This window comes from Oryctolagus cuniculus, chromosome 1 (genome assembly GCF_964237555.1).
Source record: "Oryctolagus cuniculus chromosome 1, mOryCun1.1, whole genome shotgun sequence".
Lineage (NCBI taxonomy): Eukaryota > Metazoa > Chordata > Mammalia > Lagomorpha > Leporidae > Oryctolagus > Oryctolagus cuniculus.
This window is the reverse complement of record NC_091432.1, coordinates 100,791,689-100,808,396: the sequence shown is the minus strand read 5'-3', so window position 1 is coordinate 100,808,396 and position 16,708 is coordinate 100,791,689. Positions and strand designations below refer to the sequence as shown.

The 16,708-nt window shown below is 41.5% G+C and overlaps 1 protein-coding gene, 1 non-coding gene and 1 pseudogene across 2 annotated transcripts in view; 2 read left to right on the top strand and 1 right to left on the bottom strand.

Annotated features, from left to right (window-relative positions):
* Positions 1–16,708, bottom strand: part of DDX10 (DEAD-box helicase 10) — a 407,034-nt gene that overhangs the window by 7,678 nt on the left and 382,648 nt on the right. The window lies entirely within an intron of this gene.
* Positions 1–16,708, top strand: part of LOC108178198 (armadillo repeat-containing protein 1-like) — a 138,100-nt pseudogene that overhangs the window by 103,537 nt on the left and 17,855 nt on the right.
* LOC127484991 (U6 spliceosomal RNA) lies at positions 15,493–15,598 on the top strand. Its single transcript, XR_007912200.1, has one exon. It is a non-coding gene; the product is annotated as a U6 spliceosomal RNA (small nuclear RNA).

Below are 16,708 nucleotides of genomic sequence, written 5' to 3'. Positions count from 1 at the left end.
TCCAACTAATATGAGTGATATTTCAATTGGACAGTAAAGGATAAGCAAGAGTTTTCTTTATATGTGTGTTCTCTTCTCATCTATAAGATCCCTGAAGTAGGGCCAGACTTTGTTCAGAACTAAATTTATAACAACTAGCACTTCACCTAAGATATTTACTGAAGGAAGGAAGGAATAAAAGAAGGGAGTGGGATAGATACGTATTTCACAGTTATGAAGAATGGGTATAACAGAAGACCTTTGACTAGCCCAGCCTCATCTCTGAAATCTGCTGATCTTGTCCATGGATATTGTGTTAAAAGTACATTACATTTTTACTCTCTACTGCTTAAATTTGGTCCCTAGACACAGTTGATAGGCACAGCAATGGGCTTCTAACACAAGGTGTATTAGAGGGCCTTCTTTGGAATTTGGAATTGAAACCCAGAAAAAGAGCTTTAACCTTTCTGGACAGTTGAATCTATAGCTTATAAACTTGGGAGCTATGGAAGGTCCATGTCTTCTACCATCTGAACAGGTGTAAAAGGAAGGCAGTTCACAAAGCAAAAAGAATGAAGTAGATATGCTGAGAAAAGCAGACATGAGAGATAGGAAACACAATCTAGATTTCTACTGCCTCCCAGGTCCTGGTTCCTGATGCCTAATTACATTCCTGTCTTTGGGTTCCTTGAGTTTCCCCACTCTTCTTTCCAGCAAATTTTCTCTTTGATATTGAAGACAAGTTTACCATTATCTGATATGTAGAACCAAAAGCATTTTATCCAATGACAAGTGAGGACTGACTGAAAAACAAAACAAAAGTTCATGTCAAAAGCCCTAAGGTTTGAAAGGGCTTGGTTGTTTGAAGGATGAGGAGTGAAATGTAGTCCTCCTTTAGTTAAAACAAAGGAGTAGGGTATTTAAATCCTGGAAAAATTCTTAGAGAAAGGAAGTCAGTCATGCTGGAAACCAATTCATTTTCCTCTAAAAACATCTGGAATGTGCCTAGGAGTCATAGTCAAAAAGTCTAAGAAGGACATTTAAGTTTTATCTAACCAAGGGGAACAAAGGAAAACCTTCCAGAGACCTGTACTAATCCATAGACTTTGGGAACAAAGTTTAAAACCTTGGAAAGGGTCATTAAGAGCAGAGAATCATATCAGAATTGAAGAGAGAAAGCCATACTGAAAGTATGGCAACTTTTTACTCATTTACAATGAGTTGTTAAAATCACAAGACCAGGAATACTTGAAGTCTGTATGCATAGGACATTTTATATTATCCGACAATAGGATCACAATATCCCAATGTATATTGAATCAATCCACTTATTCTACAATTTACTCCTTCGCTGTCTACACAACTGTTAATTTTTACCACACTCTTGTGTACCTCCTCAATCACATTGGAAGTCATTAAAACAGCTCCTGATATATTTTTAGCCCTTTGCCTACTATTTGACAGAATCTGATGCACTATGGTACATGAAAACAAATATCCTAACGTCCTCCTACCCATTCATACCATAGAAACATAATGCGGCCTCATTTCTGGAAATTCTAACTTAATATATCACACATTAAGCAGATATGTAGAATAAAGCTCATTAGCATTTCAAATTGTGTTACAAAATGAGAATTCCCTTGAAAATTATTGGTCTTCAAGGTTCCTTTAACTTGCTTGCTTCTACAGCACAATTAAAATATGATGTGATTTTTCCAGAATAGCACTTACACATACTCTCCCAGGAATAGAATTATTGTTATGTGATGAGTTTGCCCTATATTGAATTTAAGATCATTGGCAAACATGATTCCAAATCACAGCTCTGGGAAGTTTTTCAAGGAAGTCAAGAGTAGAAGTTGCTTTTTTTTTTTTTTCTGTATGAACACAGGATGAGAAGTGAATCAAGCAAGTCCCTTCTGGTTTTAATAATTCACTGCTTGGTGTTATCTAGATCCATGTGACCACAAGACTGTGTATTGAGCATTCACTCAACAACAGCCCAGGCACATAAATAAACCATCTTCTCTCAGCCCAGGAGGCAGTTATTGATCTGGGCTGTGATCTTTCCTTACCTGACTTTTCTGAGGATTTCTAAAATAGCCCACCTTAGGGGAATTAAAAACCCAAATTTTTTTTTTGTCCTTTGACCAATTAAAAAATCACCATACCTTGCAGAAGTTGAATTCTGAGAAAAGAAACATCTACATTTGTTGTGACAATAAAATGTGTCCTAATATATTTCCTGGAAGCTAAGAGACTAAAGGAAAAATTCACATTCCTTTGGCCAACGGAGGCCATCTTGATCCATCAAGAATCAGGTTCTAAATTTCTAAATCAGAGCCTGAGATATTTGTGAGCCCAGTGAGAAGAAGAGATGCCATAGCATAAGGTTCTCACTCTCCAACACTCAACTGTCTTTTTGGATACTCAACTGGAAATATAGATTCTAGTCTTAGCTCCTACTGGCTATGAGACCTCAGGAAAGTCCCATGTTCCTTGGTAGTACAGTATCTACTATGGCCAGGGACAAATGATTGACTACCTATCAAGCATTTCCAAACAACTGTCCATTGGTACCTCCAGTACTGAGGATATTAGTACTGACTTCCGACTTTCCTAGCCTCCTTTGTGGTCAGGATCTTGTGAGATATACAGCAAAATCATCTAAGGACATTCTGGATGAGTTTCATCCTTGAAAAAGAGACACAAGAAGAATTCACTCTCTTACCACCCCAAATATCATTGATTCCTCTTTAGGAAATTTCCATGAGGGATGTGACACTTAGACATTACCACACACAGATTTGGCAGAGAAGAAAGGCCAGTGGAACCTGTATATTTGGGGAAGGACGTACTACTGAACTGATGAGATAACCTAGACTGCAACCTCCTCCAGACTTCTTATGTAGTACCCAACATATATTCTTATGATGTGAAATTTGCTGACCAACTGACACACACATAACTAAAACCTAAGGGTTATAGAGAGGTCTCTATGGTTCTTTCTACTATAAATGTCCTGAGGCAATCTTTTAAGACCATACTTAGCACTCTCAAAATCCCTTCCCTTGGCTTGAATACCCAGGAAAAGTAAGTAGAGCCATATAGTTGCCAAAGGTGCTCTTTAAAAAGATTAAATAAAACCTGTGTTATTTCTCCATAAGAAAGTAGAGCCTTTGCCTCATCAATAGCAGAGTAAGACTTTGGCCAAGTAACAAGCACGTGTTTGAATTATCCATCCATATGCCCACCAACAGTGTTGCCAGCATTTGTTTCTTCTGTGTATTGTTTATTGGTTGGTTGGTTTGCCTTTTTCATAACAGCCAATCTAACCAGACGAAAAAGATAACTCATTGTAGTTTTGCTCTGCATTTCCCTAATAGCTAATAATATTGAGCAGTTCTTAATATATTTGCTGTCTGTTTGTATTTCTCCTTTTGCGAAATGTCTATTCATATCTTTTGCCCATTTCTTAACTGGGATGTTCATATTTTTGTTGTTGAGTTCTTTGAGTTCTTACATAGTCTGAAAATTAATTCTTTGTCAGATGAGTAGTTGGCATATATTTTCTCCCATTCTGTTGGCTGTTGCTTCACTCTGTTGATTGTTTCCTTTGCTGTGCAGAAGTTTTTTAGTTTGATACAATTTTATTTATCTATTTTTGCTTTTATTACCTGTGACTAGGGGATCTTATCTAAAAAAATCCTTGCCTATGCCAATGTCTTTAAGTGTTTTCTTTATATTTTATTGTAGTAATATCAAAGATTTAAGTCTTAACATTTAGATCTTTGACCCATCTTGAGTCGATTTTTGTATATGCTTGGCATGGAGGTATTTAGGTTCAATATTCTGCCTATGGATATCCAGTTATCCCAGAACCATTTATTAAAGAAACAGTTCTTTCTCTAGTGAGTATTTTCAGCATCTTTGTTGAAAACCAATTGGCTGTATATGTGTGGATTCATTTCTAGGCTCTCTATTAGGTTCCACTGTTTTCTGTGTCTGTTTTTATGCCAGTACTATGCTGTTTTGGTTACAGTCACTCTGAAGCTTGTCTTAACATGAGATATTGTGATGTCCCCAGCTTTGTTTTTTATTATTCAAGATTGCTTTGGCCATTCTAGGTATTTTTATGCTCCCACATGTATTTAAGATTTTTTTATATTTCTGTAATAAATGCCATTGGAATTTTGATGTACATTTTATAAAATCTGTAAATCAATTTGGGTAGCATGGACATTTTAATCCATGAACATGGCAGTTCTCTATATGTTTTAAATGTTTTTTTTTTTTGTTCTTTTATTTGAAAGGTGGAGAGAGAGAGAGAAATCTTTCAGCAAGTTTACCTCCCCAGATGACTATAACAGCCAGTACTGGGCCAGGCCAAAGTCAAGCAAATTCAGGAGCCAGTAACTCCATCCAGGTCTTTCGCATGGTTGGCAAGGACTGGTACGTAAGTCATCATATGCTGTTTCTTGGGATGTACACTAGCAAGATGATAGCTCAGAAGCAGAGGTGGAATTGGATCCCAGGCAGTCTAACACAGGATGTGAGATTCGTAATCAGGGCTTTGTGCACACAACACCCACCCCCTGTCTTTCCATTTTCTTTTGTATGTGTTTTACTCAATTTATTTCAGTAGTGTTTTATAATTTTCCTTACATTGATCTATCACTTCCTCGGTTAAGCTTATTCTAAGGTATTTTACTACTTGTGTAGCTATTTTGAACAAGTGATTCATAATTACTCATAACTCAAGAAAAAATTATATTAAGAGATGCTATGAAAACCAAAATCCTAAAAGAATTCAATAACTTTGGTGATTAATTATATTTAACTAAATTAAGAATGAAACTAAAATGTTTCTTCTTGCCCTACAAAAAAAAGATATTCCATGCAAATTGAGTAAAAAAGAAATAGGAATAGCTGTAGGTATATCAAATAAAATAGACTTTAAATGAAAATAGAAAAAAGAGATAAGACAGGTTATTATATAATAAGGAATCAATCCAGCAAGAGAGAATGACAATTATAATTATATGTGTACCTAATATTAGAGCAGCTAAATATATAAAGCAAGTATGAGTATTTTTTTAAAGATTTTATTTACTTATTTGAGAGGTAGAGTTACAGACAGTGCGAGGGAGAGAGAGAGAAGTCTCCCTTCCTTTGGTTCACTCCCCAAATAGCCATAACAGCCAGAGCTGCACCAATCCGAAGCCAGGAGCCAGGTGTTTCTTCCTGGTCTCCCACGTGGGTGCAGGGGCCCAAGCACTTGGGCCATCCTCTACTGCTTTCCCAGGCCACAGCAGAGAGCTGGATTGGAAGTGGAACAGCCAGGACTAGAACTGGCGACCATATGGGATGCCAGCACCGCAGGCAGAGGATTAACCAACTGCACCATGGCACCAGCCCCACAAGTGTGAGTATTATTAGAACTAAAGGAAGATAAACAGCAATCTGGCCTGAGAATCAGCCCTTAAGGCATTAAGATCTGGCTAAAAAGCCCATGAGAGCATTTCAGGCATGGAAATCCAAGACACTGTGACAAAAAAGGACCTACATGAAGGATCTTTGTGAGTGAGACCCCAGTGGAAAGAAGGGGCCATCAAAGAAGGTTGTACTTTTCTCTGAAGAGAGGAGAGAACTTCTACTTTGCATATGACCCTGTCTAAATACTGATGGAATTTGTGGACTCAAAAGGCTTCAATAGCCTTGGCAGCTCATGGCAAGAGCTTTGGGTGATCACTGACATCAAAAATAAGAGTGTTACTTGTTAAATCAACAACAGGAGGCACTGTGCACTTACTCCCCAGATAGGACTTCTGTCCTTATTGTGTTGTACTATGAGAATTAACTGTAAAACTTGTTCTCATGCAGTACTTTATGCTTTGGGGGGGGGGGATGCAAATTGTTGAAATCTTTACTTAGTACACAATTGGTCTTCTGTATATACAGTTAATTAAAAATGAATCTTAATGAAGAATGGAATGGAAGGGGAGTAGGAGGTTGGATGGGAGTGGGGGTGGGAGGGTGGGTATTGGGGGAAGAACCACTATAGTCCCAAAGCTGTACCTATGAAATTTGTATTCATTAAATAAAAGTTTTCTTAAAAAATAAAAATGCTACTGATTTTTGTATGTTTGTTTTGTATCCTGAAACTTTACTGAATCAATTTATAAGGCCTTTAGGTGAAATCTTTAGATTTTCTAATACAGAGAATTTGTCTTCTTCCTTTTGTGTTTGTATATATGTTATTTCTTTCTTGCCTAATTGTTCTGGCTAAAATTTCCAGTATTATATTGAGTGAGAGCAGTGAGAGTGGAGATCGTTATCTTGTTCCAGATTTTAGAAGAAATATTTTTCCCAAAGAAACCTTTTATTTAAGGAATACAAATTTCCTAAGTACAACTTTAGGAATATAGTGATTCTTCCCACCATACTCGCACTCCCACCCCCACTCCCAGCCCACCTCCTCCTCCCTCTCCCACTCCCAGTCCCATTCTCCACTAAGATTCATTTTCAATTAACTTTATATACAGAAGACAAACTCTATACCAAGTAAAGATTTCAACAATTTGCACAAACACACACACACATATACACACACACAAAACTGAGAAAAAGTTTTACAGCTAATTCTCATGATACAATTCATTGAGGATAGAAGTTCTGCATGGGAAGTGCACAGTGACACCTGTTGTTAATTTAATAACTATCACTCTTATGTATGACATCAGTGATCACCCAAGACTCTTGACATGAGCTGCCAAGGCTATTGAAGCCTTTTGAATCCACAACCTCTGTCAGTATTTAGACAAGGCCATAAGCAAAGTGGAAGTTTTCTCCTTCCTTCATAGAAGAGTACATCCTTCTTTGATGGCCATTTCTTTCCACTGGGGTCTCTATCACAGAGATCCTTCATGTAGGTCATTTTTTTGCCACAATGTCTTAGCTTTCCATGCCTGAAATGCTCTCATGGACATTTAAGCCAGATCAGAATGCTTTAAGGGCTGATTCAGAGGTCAGAGTGCTATTTAAATTGATTGTCATTCTATGAGTTTGCTAGGTGGGCTGCTTAGAGGAAATATTTTCACCTTTGCCCCATTCAATATTATTAGCTGTGGTATGTCATACATATCCTGTATTACGTTGAGGTATATTTCTTCTGTAACCAATTTGCTCAAAGTTGTTATCACAAATGGATGTTGCATTTTATCAAACAAATTTTCTACACCTTTTGAAGAGATCATATAATTTTTAACCTTCATCCTGTGACTATATTTATTTGTGTATGTTAAACCATTCCTGCATCCCTGTGATAAATTCCATTTGGTCATGGTAAATAATCTTTTTGATACACAATGACTCAATTTGCTAGTCTTTTGTTAAGAAGTTTTTCATCTATGTTCTTCAGGGATAGTGAGCTACAGTGGTTTTTTTTTTTTTTTATTGTGTCCATATATGGTTTTGGAATCAAGGAAATGCAAGCCTCATAGAATAAGCGTGGACAGGCTCCTTCCTTTTAAATTTTTGGAACAGTTTGAGAAGAAATGATGTTAGTCTTTCCTTAAAAGTTTGGTAGAAGGGCTGGCATTGTGGTATGGCAGGTAAAGCTGCCACTTGCAATACAGGTATCCTATGTACCAGTTCATATTCCAGCTGCTCTGCTTCTGGTCCAGCTCCCTCTAATGGCCTGGGCAAACAATGGAAGATGGACCAGGCGTTTGGTTCCCTGCACCTATATGGGAGACCTGGATGAAGCTCCTGGCTCCTGGCTTCTGCCTGGCTCAGCCCAGGCCTTTGTAGCCACTTGAGTAATGAACCAGCAGATACACAATTTCTTTCTCTTTCTCTTTCTCTTTCTCTTTCTCTTTCTCTTTCTCTTTCTCTTTCTCTTTCTCTTTCTCTTTCTCTCTCTCTCTCTCTCTCTCTCTCTCTCTCTCTCCCTCCCTCCCTCCCTCCCTCCCTCCCTCCCCTTGTCTATAACTCTGACTTTAAAATAAACTAATAAATACTAAAAATAAACATTTGGTAGAATTCAGTTTGGAAGCCATCTGTCCTGAGCTTTTCTTTGCTGGGAGACTTTTGATTACTGATTCAATTTAGCTCATGCTCATGATTAGTCTGCTCACGCTTTCCACGTCTTCATAGTGCAATTTTTGCATGTTATATGTATCCAGAAATTTATGCATTTCTTCTAGGTTGTCCTATATTTTGCATGAAACTCTTCATAATAACCCCTAGTGTTCCTTTGTATTTCTGTGGTACCAACTTAAATATCTCCTGTTTTCATTTCTGATGTTATTTAACTGAGTTAACTGAGTCTTACCTTTTTTCTTAGTAAAACTAGCCAAATGTTTATCAATTTTGTTTATCTTTTTAAAAACCTCTCATTCACCTTGTATATTGTGTTTTTAGCTTGTATTTCATTTATTTCTGTATCTTTGAGTGCTACTGTGTGCCCCCCATATCTTCTTCCACTGTAGTGAATAACAGCAGCCGTGAGGGTGGGGACACTCTTTTTAGTCCCAGCAAGTGGGTGTATAGTTGCCAGGGCACTGCCTCTCAGAGCACAGTAGCTGGAGTTAAGACTCTGTCCAGAGTCTCAAAGGGAATGCTCAGGTCCAGATATTGGCCGGGGTGTGGTCATGCTTACAGTATCACTAGCTTGAAGTCCAGCAGGGGCATGCAGGTCCCCAGACTGCCAGCCCCAGGTTGCTACACAATGTCTGGGCATCAGCTACCTTTTTTTCCCCCAAGCAGGCAATTACTCGCTCCTTGATATGTTGCCTAGACTTGGTGGAGGAATGAGTAAGGAGTCCTGTGCCTATGTATTCCACAATGCTAGATCACACTCACAGCCCACAGTCCTCCAAGATCAGCACAGCACAGGTGAGGGACAAGGCTCATTTTGCTAAGGGCCAATTGCTGCTGACATGGTCTTGCAGGCTGAGGCCACTACAACCAATCACAGTTGACGCTGATTAGGATATAAGACCAACTCACTGCTATTATGGACCTCCACATAAGATGGGTACAGATCCAGAGGCTCCATTGCAGGCACTAGCCTAGGGTCAGAGACCATCAGCATCTTCCTAGTGGGGGTTTTACCAGCTCTAAGATGCAGTCCTGTGCTCACTTTGGTGCCCCATTTGCCAGTTGCTAGAGTTTGGCTCCTTGCTGTCTGCTCACAGTTGTGGGAGGAGTGGTGAAAGCTGTCATTTGGTTACCCAGGGTGTCACTAACCTCTATTGTGCCTGACTCTTGCAGACACAGGTACCTGCACTGTCTTGCAGATGAAGTGCAGGCCCATGTAAAACTGGGGATAATACTCACCTGTCCTACCACCTGATAGCCACCTGATGCTGGGGCAGCTCTAGAGTCTCTATCTAGTGTTGGGTCTCTATCTACAGGTACCGGCCTGGGGAAAGGGCCCTCTGGGCTCCATCTGGTGTTGGATTTCACTGCAGTGGAACTGACCCTCTCCTTCAAGGCAAAGCTCTGATGTCATTTTCCTGCCCTACTCTCCCGAAGTTAAAATACTCCTCATCTGAGACACCAGAGATTGGGGGAAGGGTGGTGAAGATGATTCGTTGGCAGTATAGCTGACACTAAGTTGGGTTGTACCCTAGTCTCACAGTCATTGGGCCCTACATGGTCTTGGGGGTACCTAACAAGCCTGCATTAGGCTGGCAGTAGTACAAGTGAAAACAAGGCATCCCACATGGGTACCAGTCTCCTTTGATGCAGATCCAATGGCTATGTCTACAGACGCTCACCTGGCAATAGAGTCCTTCTGGCTTTATACGGTACTGGGTCTTACCTTAGTAGGCCCAGTACTGAGCTTCAAGGCAAAGTTCTAAGCTCATACTACCCCTCTCCCCTCCACCTCAACTTCCTAGCACCTGGAGTCCTGCTCCTCTATTAACTGGAGGTCAGGGGAAATGTAATAGATACAACTTCTTGGCCAAATGGCCAAGGAGAACCTAATAACTCAGTTTGAAAGTACATGGCTGGGGCCAGCGCTGTGGCTCAGCGGGTTAACACCCTGGCCTGAAACACCGGCATCCCATACGGGCGCCAATTCTAGTCCTGGCTGCTCCACTTCCAATCCAGCTCTCTGCTATGGCCTAGGAAAGCAGTAGAAGATGGCCCAAGCCCTTGGGCCCCTGCACCCACGTGGAAGACCTGGAAGAAGCTCCTGACTCCTGGCTTCGGATCAGCATAGCTCCGGCCATTGCGGCCATCTGGGGAATGCACCAGTGGGTGGAAGACTTCTCTCTCTGTCTCTACCTCTCTCTGTAACTCTTTCAAATAAATAAAATAAATCTTAAAAAAAAAAAAAAAAGAAAGAAAGTACAGGGCCAGAAACAGGAGCCATAGGGCCCTGTCTAATTCTCAACTTTATAAGTGGGCCTGGAACAAGGACCCCCAATCTAAGGACTGAGATTCAAGTCTAACACCCTCTTCCTCTCCACACTGTCCTACTTGAAGCTAGGGCAGGGATGACACAGAAAACCCTTTTCTTCCTATGTTCTTCAGTTTAACTTTTCTTTTTATTATAGTTAAACCAGGCACTGTGGAGTGCCTTCTTCTGCTCTTGTGAAGGTGGCTTGGCACATACATAACTGTTCCAACCAGGGTCTCGGTGGGGAGACAATCACCAGTGCATCTTACTCAGCCACTATCTTGCTCCAGCCCCTAGTTATAACTCTTAATGATGAGGAACAGACAAAGTGCAGAGAGGCAATCAAAGGAAATAAGAACCTTGATGTTCACAGGGTACATTGGAAGGCAAACAAACGGGATTAATGAGTCAGTCTCGGGCAGCCTCTTCCTGGATTGGTTTCTCCTGTATGCAGTCAGAAAGCCTATGCAGCAGTGAAACACAATCCCTGGCCTCCGCAGCCCCTTTCTTCAAACTCAAGAGCAGGTCACCTAATAGTTGCCATAATAGTAATAGATATTGGATAAACCCACAGTTCAGGCCTGTTTAAGCTGTCTCCAAGGGTATTCAATTTCCTCTAAAGGCATTGTTTACAGATACTGAAACCAGAAGTTGCCGGTGATGCCCTGTGGACACAACTATGTAAGAAAGGTAATGCTGGGGTCAGCATTGTGGTGTAGCACGTTTAGCCACAGCTCGTTAACACCACCATCCTATATTGGAGTGCTAATTTGAGTTCTGCTGCCCTGGCTCTGATCCAACTACCTGCTAATGCCCTGGGAAGGCAGCAGAAGATGGCTCCTTGGGCCCCTGCCACCCACACAGGAGACCCAGATAGAGTTCCAGCATCCTGGCTTGCACTGTTCCAGACCTGGCTGTTGTGACCATTTGAAAAGTGAACCAGTGGGTAGAAAATGGATCTCTCTCTCTCTCTCTCTCTCTTTGTCTCTCTACCTTCCTCTTCTCTCTCCCTCTCTCTCACCTCTGCCTTTCAAATACACCAATAAATAAATCTAGAAAGAAAGAAAGAAACAGAAAAGAGGAAGAAACTGCTAAACTCCAGAATGATGTACCTATAATTTTTGGCTTAGTGTCAAAAGGTCAGCAAATAAATGCACATTTATACATTTTAAGTTAAAATAACTTTTCTAGGAAAACTGATGAATGATGTTTATGCTTTTAACTTTAATCATCTTTTTCACTTAAGCAGTCAACCACCAGCCCTGATCACATAGGATCCAAGAGCTCTTCGTGTATGATGCTAAATCCTGCCCAAGAGCAAGAGTCTGTCCGATAATACCATCACCTTCTCAAAGTTCTTAGAGCGAGACCCAGGCCTTCAATTACTGCATTATTAAGCCATTTCATTTATGACATCAAGTATTTGTTTTATAAATGATTACTGGAAAATGAATTGATAAATAATAACAGAATAAAGATGTGGAGATTCTTCCAAAGTCCATCTCACCTGGTCCCCTAAAGTAGCCTAAACTAATTAATTTAAATGCTAGTGTTTTCCTTGCGAAAGTTCATTAGAGAATAACATAGTTTTAAACCCATCCTTGTTTTGGAGATGTAATGATCTGTCTCTCTTCTAATCTAAGTCATGTAGTCTAAAATGCACATTATTTTTTCTTGTCTGTTCTGAAAAATATTGACAGTTCATTGCTGAATCTACTTGGTTTCCCCAGATCTCCCTAAGTGACTCATTTTAAAAAACACTCATAATTAATCATTTGATGCTGACAATGTGCCAGGCATTGTACTAGGTGTTGGGGACATTGCAGGAAACAAGATAGTCACTATCTGCTTCTTAAACTACCTCCATCATGGGGTCAGCATTGTGGCACGATGTGTTCAGCCACTGCTTGTAATGCTGCCATCCTACACTGGAATGCCAGTTTGAGTCTTGGCTGCTCCACTTTCAATCCAGCTCCCTGCTAATGGGAAAGCAGCAGATGATGACCCAAGTATTTGGACCCCTGCCATTCACATGGGAGACCCAGATGTAGTTCCTGGCTCCTGGCTTCAGCCTGGACCAGCCCTGGCTGTTACAGCCATTTGGGGAATGAACCAGTGGGAGGAAAATAAATCTCTCTTTCTCTCACATTGTCTCTTCCTCGCAGTCACTCTGCCTTTAAAATAAACCTTTAAAAAATACTCTAATCACAAAGGCATAAAAATACCCATTAAGAGTGCTTTTTTTAAGGTTCTGAAACAAATCCATTGATAAGGCCATGACTAGGGTAAATCAAGTAAGGCATCAACAGTGCAGAATTACAGGAGGTATCACTCTCAGGTTCCCCAGGAGGGACCATTCATTCCACAGCCCAGTCCCTCCCTGCTGGTGGATTCCCCCCTTCCTCCTCCTGTCTATGTTTTGCTTTTTTGTAGCCAAGATTCCAGAATCTTATTTATCCCATTCATTCATAGCCCACTATAAATAAATATCTGAGCCTTTTTGCCATGTGTGCTTGCTATATCTTGGCATGGTTTGCAACTAGGAAGAGATTTTAAAGATTTGTTTAGCCATAAACATCTTAGTCTTACTACTCCTCAGCAAGAAATGACTATTTTATTTTTTAGCTAATAAATTAGCAAGCAAACCTGAGAGTTATAAATAACTGTCTTACTCTGAGGTGTAGACAGATTTCATCAAATACAGATGCCTAAACTTATAGGAGAGTTAAGGTGTTATGAAAAATCTCTTGCTGAAATAATGTACTGAGAAACAGGATAAGGCAGCAGTAAAGAGGTTAGTGGTAAAAAGATCTGAGTCCAAAGTCAAGTTCTGACATTTACCAGCTGCATTACAAAACAAGTAAGATGTAATCCCTGCCACCCAGAGGTAGACATCCAATTGGAATGATAAATAGGTGACAAAACACAGTGAGACAAGGACAGGGATGGAGATGTTCACAGTCTTAGGGAGCACAGCACAAGAAGCCCAGAGAAAGACAGAGGAGATGTTATGGTCCGATTGTCTGCGTTCCCTCCAAATTCATGTGCTGAATGAACACTACCCAGCAATGTGAGGGTAGAGACTAATGAATTACCTTCTGGTAATAAGGATTTAATGCAAATGGGCACAAGGAAATAAGAGACAGAAACCTAACTGCACATCAGGATAGCCACATTTCATTTAGAACATTCAGGAAGCAGCACAATCCTTAGCACACAGTTTTCCTTGGTTCTCCTGAAAGTGGATCCATTTCCCTTCTAGTGATCCATGGGCTTGGTGTCCTCACAAAAGAGACTTTAGAGACCGAGCCCTTCCCTCCCTCCAGGTGAGACACAGCAAGAAGGCTGTGGGAAAAACAGTGCTCACTCAACAGCTGACGGCTTCATGTTAGACTTCCCAGCCTCCATGGCTGGGAGGGAAAAAAGCCCTACTGTTGACAAGCTACTTACTCTATCGTATGAGTATATTGTTAGAGCAGCCCACAGGGACTGGGGAAGGCTTAAGGAGAAAGAGCACCTGAACTGAATATTTTTTAATATTTATTAATTTATTTGAAGGCAGAGATAGAGGAAGGAAAGGATGGAGGGAGGGGAAAGAGTGAGAGAAGGAGAGAGGAAGAGAGAGAGAGAAAAAAGGAGAGAGAAAGAGAATCTTCCATCTACTGGTTCACTCCCTAGCAGGCCACAGTGACTGGGATTGGGCCAGGCTGAAGCCAGAAGCCTGTAACTCCACCTGGGTCTCCCATGTGGGTGCAGGGGCCCGAGAACTTGGAACGTCTTCTGCTGCTTTCCCAGGCACATTAGCAAAGAGCTGGATTGGAAGCAGAACAGCCAAGAGTCTAACCAACACCCATATGGGATGCCACCACTGCAGGCAGTGGCTTAAACATGTTGTGCCAAAATACCAGCCCATTGAGCTGACTTTTAAGGTAAGACTCATAGTTAACCATGAGTGGAAGAGAAAAAAGTAATCTAGGCAGAGGGGACCTCAGAACTGTTAAAATGTTTCCAGAATGAGACTAAAAGATTAGTTCTGCTAATAAGGATTTCATGCAAAAGTACAGAAGGAACAGAAATCTATCTCTACATCAAGATACTCAGATCTCATTTAGAACATTCAGAAATCAACACAATTCTTAGCACTCAGTTTTCATGGGTTCTCCTCGAAGTGGATCCAAAGTGATCCATCACACGGATGGTTAAGCCTGCCTCTCTCTCTCTCTCCCTCTCTCTCTCCCTCTCCCTCTCCCTCTCCCTCTTCCTCTCTCTCCTGTTTCCCCAACTCCAGACACTGCTCTTTTTACCTCATTTCCTATGGTTTTCGTCTTCATGGTGTTTACTACTACTGAGCTTCTGCCTACCACATTTTCCCTGTACATCTTGGCTTCTTTTCATCCTACTGTCTGTTGATTTTCCGTTCATTGCATTCAAATTTGCCAAAAGAAGGAATCTGTTGGCCAGGCTTCATCCGAAATTGAGAAGCCCTATTGAGCAGAGTTTTTATGTCAGGCCACTTCTGCTGTGGGTGCGGTGAGGTCACACAGTCCAGGGCACTCTAAGCCACACACAAATGGATTGGTTCAGAAGCACTGTCTCCAGTGTCCTGTGCAAATGCACTGAAGTACAAAATCAGTACTGCTAGTAAATGCAAGCTCTTAGCCATGTTGGAAAATAAACGTGGAACTGGGAATGTCTAGGGCTGAGACAGATCCAGGTCCTGGACAGTTCTGTGGTCAGGTTTAAGATGCAGCAATGGGGCCAACACTGTGGCTCAGTAAGTTAAGCCTCTGTCTGAGGCGTCAGCATCCCATATGGGCACTGGTTCTAGTCCTAGTTGCTCCTCTTCTGATCCAGCTCCCTGCTACAGCCTGGGAAAGCATTAGAAGATGGCCCAGGCGATTGGGCCCCTACACCCATGTGGGAGACCAGGAAGAAGCTCCTGGTTTCTGGCTTTGGATCAGCGCAGCTCCTGCCATTGCAGCCATTTGGGGAGTGAACTGGTGGATGAAAGACCTCTCTGTCTTTCCCCTCACTGTATGTAACTCTACCTCTCAAAAAAATAAATAAAAGTCTTTAAAAAAAAAAGAAGTAACAGGGTACTAGCTTCTCTGGCACATATACTACAATTGGAATGATACAGAGAAGATCAGCATGGCCCCAAGCAAGGATGACATACAAATTCATGAAGTGTTCCATATTTTTAATCCTTAACTTTGTGATATTAATATCTCTGTTTTCAAGAAAAATAAAAATCAATAAAAGATCATTCAAGTTGGATGACAATAAAAGTAATAGGATTTGAATTAATTTTTAGAAAGGTGTATCAGGAATGAATCTGTCCATGGATTCTGATATAGAGGAATGCCACATATGAAGGGACTTAAAGATCTTTGAAAAAGATTCTGATGGGATGGCCAAAGAGAGAAGTCAGCATTCACCTCCTCCCCTAACAGAGAAGATTCAAATCAGCTACATCTCAAGATGAGGGCCCAAGGAAGTGTACCCAAAGGACTAAGGGAACGGTGGGAGCATAGTTGGAAACAGAGACCAGGAACAGCAGTATAGAAAGAAGAACAAAGCCATTGGTGGTGATTGAATGCTAGTCCCATGTTGCAGGGGACAGGGTGAGCAGGAGAGCCTCAGCAGGGCCCAGAATTCGGTCACCACTGATGAGCAGCTCAGCAAGGAGAGCTCCCAGGAAACTCAGGGCCCCACTGCTTCAGAGGAGGAACATGGTGTCCCCTCCACCAGCCCTCAGAGAGCAGGCTGCAGAAGTGCGACACCACCTTGAGAAAGGAGTCAATGTCAGAAGCCATACTGTAGTGGGAGACAGCAGCCCTTGCATATCTTCTTTCGAAGGACCCCCACATTCTAGCAAGGAAGGTTGAGTCTCAAAGATCCAAGAAAACCCAAAAGAGCAACAGTGACCACAGCACTTTAACCCGCACTTTGCTCTGCACCACAGAGGGCAGCGGGAACAGGGCAGCTGGGACATCCAGACCCTAAGATCCTCCAAGTAAGACACTGCACTCTGAGATTTGAGGATTTTCCTCTTCCCCTCTGCCTCCATGCCCTGACCACTTGAAGTATCAGTGGTTGCTGCTAGAATGTGTGCACACCTGGACTCAGACAGCATCCCTGTGCCCCTCCTCAGTCTGCCTATGGAGGCTCAGAGCTCCCTCTGCACTAGGGTCAGTTCTTGTATTTAAGTGTGAGCACAGAACAGGGAATGTGCACATGTTCTGGACAGTGTGCACATTTGGGAGAGTGAACTTTCCCAGGACCATGCATTCACTCTAAACAGTGAACCAG